We start from the raw sequence: 9,032 nt of genomic DNA, 5'->3' as shown, positions 1-9,032 counted from the left end.
AAATGATCGTTACATAAACGGAGAAGAAGAGTTGTAATACCTCGATTAGAAGGAGGAAATTGAAAGTATAATTGTGGTAAAGAAGGAGATCCCACCTCTCAACTGAGCCAATGAATTAGGTTTTTCTTTGTTTACATCATATGACATCACATTCCACGTAAATTAAAAAAAAAAAAAATACAGTTTCTCTGGAACTAACCACACAGATTTTTCTTAACGTCATTCTACTTCACATTTTACAAATGAAGGTTTCCCCACCGCTTTCTTTTCCTTTTTTTATGCTGTGTCACATTTTTGTTGAGTTTGTGGTTATCAAACATTCGAGTCATTCAACATGTTTGACTTCTCTGTTCTACTCACAGCTTCCTTCAAACAGTTCACACTGTAAACAATAACCTCCGTGTCCAGGTATACACTTCTTGGCCACTTTATTAGGCACATCTGTTTAACTGCTGTTTAGTAAATACCTAAATGCGTATCGCAGCAACTCAGTACATTTAGGAATAGGCACCTCATTGATGCCCTTGGTGCCACACCCATGAGCTAAGAACAGGAAACAGAAGCTAGTCTGCACAGGCTCACCAAAATTGGACAATAGAAGGACTGGAAAGATGTTGGCTGATGACTGTTGATTTCTGCTGCAACATTTGGATATTAGGGTCAGAATTTGGCATTAACCACATGAAAGCATGGATCCATCATATCCTTGTGCCAAGGTGTGGGTGTTATTTTCTTGGTACATTTTGGGTCCTTGGTTGAAAATTGAGCTAAAATTGAGCATTAGTTAAACACAACAACATACCCGAGTATTGTTGCTGACCATGTACATTCCTTTATGTCAGCAGCATAAACATCTGCTGGCTGCTTCACTGTACTCACAGTTCACTGTACTCAAATGGCTTAAAGTGACCAGATCTCAATCCAATACAGCACCTTTGGGATATGGTGGAACAACACACACACACACACACACACACACACACACACACACACACACACACACACACACACACACACACAAAGCTGACCCACATCCTGTATTTAATTCTATAAACACCCTATAGAGGCTCAGAGTTTCACTTTGAATTGACATTTGAAAAAGCAGAACTGTTCTCTCTCGGTGTACTATCATTCAGAACTCTGATCATGCATCAGACTGTTTTGCTGTATTGGAACGTCCTTGTTTACTTGAGCACATCTCCTCAGACGCATTGAAAGTCTTTGTTCAGACAGCAGATTGCCGCATCATTCATGGATAATGCTGCAATTACTGAAAAACTTACCATGTAGAGAGGCCAAGATTCAGAAGAATCGGTCGTTATCTACCGATTTTCAGGTAAAGAATTTCTTGCCAGAAAGAATTTTTTTAAAAAGTGCAGTTCTTCTGGGGTTATTTTTGCTTTTCTTTTTTGTGCGTGCCTTTACATCCTTCATTGCTATCTGCACAATATTAGAAGCCTCCACCAAAAAAACAACGACAACTACTTTCTCTTTTAAGTTTTAAATAATTCTTTATACATGAGTGGAGTTCAGCCCCAAAATGTCACAGATGGTTACAGTGTTTGTTTGTGAGTACTGAATTTCAATAAGTAGATAGCTGACGGAAAGAGAACGTCTGAATATGTACTTCCACTTTAACAGGGACCAATTAAGCTTATTTTCAGCTTCGTGTTTTATATTCAGACTCTACGAGCATGTTATGATTCACGTACTGACCCTGGACTGTCATCTAAGCCCTCTCCCTCCATTTAACTTCCTCAACTTCCTTCTGATTGGCAGCCTCTCACAAACAGAAGGGCCGAACAGCTGGTGGTGTGGCGGTTGGTGCTCACTGCGTGCCTGAGATGACTGAATCAAGGATATTTGCTCTCACTGACATCATACAGAGCCAAATGCAGAAAAATCAATCTGACACTCATTTTTCAGTGTTGTCTGAAGAGTGAGATTACTTAAAACTTTGTTCTTGTTTAATACAAGCATCCACCGCTGGACAAAAAAATAATCAAATGTATGGCAAAGCAGACTGGCACTTATATAGAACCTTTGTACTTAATTTGAGTACTCAAAGGACTTTCTACTACGCTGCAATAAAAAATGCATTATTTATGTCTAAGAACTTTTATCTAGCTCTTGATTCACTCCAATGGATATAGCTGGGTTAACTTGAAGCTCTGTGTCTTACCCAAGGATATATAGGCACAGACATGGATCAATCCGCCAACCTTCGGACTTGTAGTTGACCCGCTCTACCATCTGAGCTACCTCCAGTAACAGAAGCTTTGCAAAATGAAAACCATGGAGCGTCTATAGCTGAAACACTTATATTTTATATTCAATGGTGATTGAGGACATAGGAGGTGACAACAACACAGCAAATGAGAGCATTTTGAGAAACTGATCTGAAACATTTGCTACAGCAACAGTAAATTGTTCCTGTGTGCTCTTAGTTGGTACAATTTGGACACTCAGGGCCTTCGGCTTTTTTCTCCACACAGGCTTGTGTTTTCTGTACTCTGCAAAATCCAATAACCCAGCAGGAGACCTGCTAATGAAGCTTGGAACAGTCAATAATGCCTCCTTTTCTGCATTAAAAAGAATAAAGCTAATGATGCCAAGTGTCATCATTGCTGTCTGTGTAAAGAAGTGGAGCAAAGATATTTAAAAAGAAAGAGTTGGGTGCAAAAAAGCGGTCTCACAAGAGTGATAGATAAAGATGAGGCAGGCGGGAGTGGTCAGCTCGATGTGTCTGCCCCGTCCCTGACACAGTGACTCTGCTAGGGGGTAACCACTCCATCATTGGAGGTAATTAAGTATAACAGGAGGGGCATCATCTCCCACTGCCAGCGGCCCCATCAACGCTGCTCCTCAAACCAGGCCACATATGGCTGGAGGTCTGGGCAGAGGAGACCAAAGGTGACCTCTCTGTGTGTCCTTGGTTAATTCCTACAAAATGCACCCAGTGAGGCACTAATGTGAGTTGCTTGGCTACCTGTGAATGCCCAAGATATAAGTGAGGCTTCATCTACACAGAGGATGAATGGCTTTGTTTGAGATGTCTGATATGCAAATCAAGCCCTCTAAAAGCATGAGTCATTATACAAAAACAGCAAAACAAGGTCTGTTTTGGAGAACTGCAACACAAGGCTTCTAAAGAGAAGGAAGAACTTGTTTAGAGGCCATCTAATATTAATGTCAGAGTCACGTTAAAGATGAACTTTTTTCTACCCTGCTGTTAAAGCTATATGGCTGACTATCCCTATCAAACTAAGTAGCGACTACTTCTAAAAGGACATCTCTCTCTCTCGCACACACACATCAATAGTCTGTCCATAACATCATTAATGCTGCTCTCGCTGTCGTCTGTGTCTGTAATCTCTTAACAAATCACTTTTCCTGGCTGGACCGACGCCATCACTGACTGGGCAACACCATAAATCTGCACCTCTATACACTCGATGAAAGACAGAGGGAAAAATGGAAAGAAAAGGAGATGGGAAATGGGTGGCAGGTAAGAAGAATGACACTTTTGGAGGAAATTGAGTTGATCAAGCATTTCTTTCTTTCTTCAGACGTGCACAGCGTACTGCAAGGGATACACGTCCACGCTGTGTTTCTCAGACACCAAAGAAACGACAATATTTCTGTGCTAGATTTGAGAGACAAAATTCAGGGATTGTTATTATAGTAGGGGTGCTGACTCAACCTTTATACTTGCACTGCGCACTCTGCCATATCCAATGGTGATTGTACAAGTCCACAATATTTACAGCAGACTTTGGAAACCAGCACTGAATGACAATCAAAACAGATTTGTTTTTTTATTGCACATCAGTTTATACAGTTGTAGAGCAATCCATGTTTTTAATCACTAGAAATTCCTAAAACATGAACTAATATTGTTTCTGAGTAGATAAAACACAACATTTTATTATTTGAACCCAATACTGTGATCTAAACCCATTTATTGAGTGAATCACACTGCTGGCAAAAGCTTAAACAATTTCCCCTAATTAGAAATAATTTGTAAAACACATTTCTGCACACAAAAACACATTTTTTCCTCAGTGATTCACTTATGACACATCAGTGCAATATAGCTGGTGTCATTTCTTAAACAGAATAACTTGTAGTTCCTTACTGTTGCTGCCCAGACTCTACCAGATGAGATTTAAGAGCCGGCAAGGATGAGTTGAAGTTTGATGCCGACCTCAGATGGAAACCAACTGGGAGGCAGTGGAGGAAAACAACAAAGAATAAAATCAAAAGGTGTAATTTCCTGTGAAATTTGAGCAACTGTGAAACAGAATGCTTATGTTCATGGAATAACAACCCACACGAAAAAAAGGGGAAAAAATTGTAAGAATTTACCTCTGCAAGTATTACAGATTTATAAGCTGTGAGTCATACTGTGATTTACTCAAAGTGTCCACTTTCCAGCTTCTCTCATGCAACACAGTGGATTTATTGAATTTCTGTTGTATATTTCCACAGGAGAAAAATACGAACAGGACCCACTTTCATGAGTAGACAGAATATCAGAGACATATAAGTCATACAAGAGAAGCATAAATATTTACTGTAAGTTTTCCCCAAATAGAGACGAGGCAAGCAAACTGAAAGAATTTCAGCAGACATTGAATATTTATATGTGTACTCCAGATCTATTTTTGCAGAACCACAACGTGGCCACATGGATTTTTATTGCCTTTATTGCCTTGAATGTTATGTTTTTTAATGTAGTTTGTCATACAGTCTGTGTATGTGATCTGAAAACAGTTTCATATTTAGACAGGAAGGACGTGACATTTACAGTTACACTCACATTGCTTGTTAGATTCATACATTCATTATATTTATCTTTCAATTGTAAGCTTATACATATAGGGACATAATAAACATAATTCTGTCCTTCACATGTCCTAAAAATAGGTAAATACATGATGATGAACAAGAACACATGATGTATTACACCATGTCATTACTGATTTCACAAAAAATTAGACCAAAAGATGCAGAAACAATGTGGAAAAACACCCTTCCTCCTTCCAGAGGAGTCCACGGGGTGAGTAGCACAATTGATTGACTCTGCAAGCCTCGGTAGCACTTTAATTGTTAAAGTTGATGAAAGTACAATTAGAAAAGACTGAACAAGTATGGTTTGTTTGGAAGGGTTGCCAGAAAAAAAGCCTCTTCTCTCTATAAGAACATGGCAGTTTGGAGAAAACTAAGTACAGCATATCAGGACAAAAACCTCATAACTACTGTCCAGACTCCAGTGTGGTGGTGGAGTGGTAGATTTGGCCTGGTTTTGGAGCCACAGGACCTGGACACCTTGTCTAACCTGTAACATGTAAAACTTGAGAAAGTAAAGAGGATAAACTTTAATTTTACCATAACTGCACATCTTCCTATAGCTCTAGAGTTACTGAACCTGAAAATCCAAACCCTCCCAAATCCCTTTCATCAAAGAAGGGGAGACCTAAATGAGACCTAAGTAGAGAAGAAGAAAGCATGAACTACATTTTATTTGTTTTGTCACTTTCCCTGCAAATTCTTAAAGTACTTGAACATCCATGTGTGCCAAACAGTGTTAATAAGACTGGTGCAGCCTGGGCTGATTCCCACTGAGCCATCAACAAGGAGCAAACAGCAGGGTAGCCCAACAGCGCTGAAGACATCAGATCAATGATTAGAAAGTGCAGTGAAGGTGACAGGAATGCATGTACTGACCAGAAAAACATCAGAGAAAGAAAAACGATAAAGTACTTTAAAAGAGCGTGAAAAATGGACATCTGTAAGGTTAAGTGAGGTGAAGTGTGCAGATGCATCACTTTTTGTTTCGTGAAGAAGGAACAAAACAGAAACCAAGCAGACAGGGCACTCAGTTTGATAACGGAGAAAAGCATTTGATACGAGGCAGTCTATGGCCTGATGGCTCCACTGGGAAATTTATTTACTTCTTATCTTAAATTTGGTTCAGTGAATGTTCATCTTCTTCCATTCACGAGGCAAATCACGATCGCTACACATTATTACTGGGGGCATTTTAGCAACATGGCCTCAGCAAACCTGTTATAATAATACATGATGTCCACACAGATTGCCAACCTGGGCATTGAGGATTCACAGTAGATACACAGCTTTTGTAAAAAGGCCTTCATACTGAATGTCCTCTTCAGGTTGATAATTGCTAAAGTATTTCCTGGAAGCGGTTCTGAAATACCATTTTTATTTATTTTAAATAAACACAGTACAATACATTATTATATCTGAGGACATGTACTTGTAGGACATGTAGGTATTTTGTTTAGCAGCATCTCACTTGACCCGTTCTCAAAATGATCCATCCTGGAATGATTGCTGCCTTTTTAAAATACTTCTTCATTTCTTTTAGTGATATTTAGATGCTATTAAGCTTCATGTCACTTCACAATGACATGTTCTGGGAAATGTATAAATAGGATATTCAGGTCTATTGGCTTACATCATTATTTATCTGACAGCGAAGAGCAGACACTATTATGGAAGGAGGTCAGATGGGTTGGACCCTTCATTAAATGTGCTCATTTAGGCTGCGGTATAGCGTTTGCTCAAGGCAACACACATTTACGTGTTGCAGCCAGATTTGTTTTAAAACTGCAAAACCTGGGGGAATAAAATAGATATCAAGTTTGCTTATTAATGAATATACAAACAGTGTACAGTACAATACTGTGCAAAAGTCTTGAGCCACCCTTCCTAATAGGAAAGTTCTTACTGAAAGAAAATTGGGGCGATTGTGGCTCAAGAGTTGGGAGTTCCCCTTGTAATCGGAAGGTTGCCAGTTCGAGCCCCGGCTTGGACAGTCTTGGTCATTGTGTCCTTTGGCAAGACACTTCACCCGTTGCCTACTGGTGGTGTTCAGAGGGCCAATGTAGCTTGCCATCACCAGTGTGTGAATGGGTGGATGACTGGTTGTGTAAAGCGCTTTGGGGTTCTTAGGGACTAGTAAAAGCGCTATACAAATGCAGGCCATTTACTAAAAGAATACACAACATACAATACAAGCCAAGAACAGAGTTTGTGCTACTCTAACAACTTGGGAAGTCAATGGCACTTATCACTTTTATTCTTCAACACGGCCTGAATTATATAATTTCTTTCAGTCATCTTCGGGAATAGTTCTCCTGGCGTCTTCTTTCTGTGCTTTGTCAAAATGACACTAGTTACACAGAACTACCCTCACTAGCTCAATAATATTGAGGTGTGGACTCTGGAGAGGCCAACCCCTGACTGATAGCATTTCCATTCTGTGTTTTTTACTGCTCTGGGGTGTGTCTGAGATCATTGTCATGCTAAAAGATAAAGTAGCTGCCAATCAGATGCTTTCCAAATTGTATTGCATGGTGGATGAAAATCTGATGGCACTTTTTTTCTTCATAATTACATCAATTTTGACTAAATCCACAGCACCACTGGCTGTTTTACAGATGGCTGTGACACTCACTGTTCTACCTCTGTCCTGACCTCCTCCATTCATATTGTACGTACAAATTTCAAACTTGGACTCATCACTCCATCAGATCTGTTCCCATGGATTGTCGGGGCAGTTCTTATGTAGTTTGGCATATCTTAGCCTTTTCTCCCTGTTTCCTTTGCTTAAAAATGGCTTCTTGACAGCTGCCCTTCCACTGAGACCGTTTCTGTTGAATCTTTGGCGACCAGTAAATGGATAAAATTAAGGGCCAGATGTGTCTCTCAGGTCCTGTGTCAAGTCTTTGCTGGATTTTGTCCCGTTTCTTAAGGACATGACTTTTAGATACGGTTCATTTGCTGTAGATAGATTTTTAGGCCTGCCTCTTCTTCTTTTGTCCTCCATTTGTCCATTTGTCTTCAGATGTTTTTTGGGATACACAGCACAGCATACTGAGATATGCCAGGATTTCAGCTGACAGCTCTTTGGGAATCACTTTCTTAATGTAAAAATACAATTTCAAAAACTGCAATTTTGTAAATCGCCTAAAGATAGAATTTATGATCTGCTCTTTGCTAAATTATTTACTGTGTGTAGATTCAACACTGATTCAGGTCAGTGTTAGATGGTTTAACAAACAAACAAACAAACAAACAAAAAACAACAATAAATGAGTGAAAAAGTAGCCCCTGTCCAAAGAAAAACTCAGAATGACCTTGAAAAAACCTGGAGAACTATTAGACGAAACACCTTTTTCTCCTTGGAAGCAAAATATAAAGAAACTAAGAGTGTCTCAAGTCTTTTGAACAGTACTATGAGTTATGGTGCCTTATAATGGAACGCTATAGATCATGCAGTTACTCTGAGGCTATTCTGGTTATTCACTTGAATAGAACTCAAATTTTTATCATCAAATCCATTTAATGGCTTCTAATTAAACTATAATAGTAGGATGACTAACCCTCTCCAGTGCTTTTAAATCTGAACAGATTCCTTTTATCACCCACCTCCACTCAGGGTGTGAATAACACAAAGAAAGATGTTAGGTGATGTACTGTTACTATTATGAAGGTCTCTTCAATTCTTATCACGAACCTTGCGTCATTTCAGTTTCGTTGATTAAAAGCAGGTCATTTCCTCAGGACACCTGGATTTTTAATTCAGAGAGGATGCCAGGGTGTGTTGTGCTCAGGTCAAGACTAATGGTTATGAGATTCTACTTGAACAACATCAAACTTCCAGAAGATTATTTGTCTGGCTGGTTGTTAAAAAAAATGTCCAGCATGCATCAAGTGACTTTATTAAAGAAAGACCAAAATATGGACACAAGCAACGAAACTGGAGTAAAGCAAAAGTGCACATAAAGTTTCTTGCAACAGTCGCAACCACTTCCTTTACGGGAACTGAGAGCTGTCTACTTCCTTTACTTCAGATAGAAGAAAGTTTCAGTATTTGCATTGTACGTGGGTGGCACTGCAGAGAGCGATGGATGGTACAGTGCAGCATGTTGCAAAACATGGGTGTGTCGAGGCTCAGTCTTACCCTAACCTTATCAAGATACAATCAAAATAGAATACAG

The sequence above is a fragment of the Pundamilia nyererei genome, unplaced genomic scaffold (assembly GCF_000239375.1).
Source record: "Pundamilia nyererei isolate P.nyererei 1_Seehausen unplaced genomic scaffold, PunNye1.0 scaffold00236, whole genome shotgun sequence".
Taxonomy (NCBI): Eukaryota; Metazoa; Chordata; class Actinopteri; order Cichliformes; family Cichlidae; genus Pundamilia; species Pundamilia nyererei.
Note: the sequence above shows the minus strand (reverse complement) of the source record.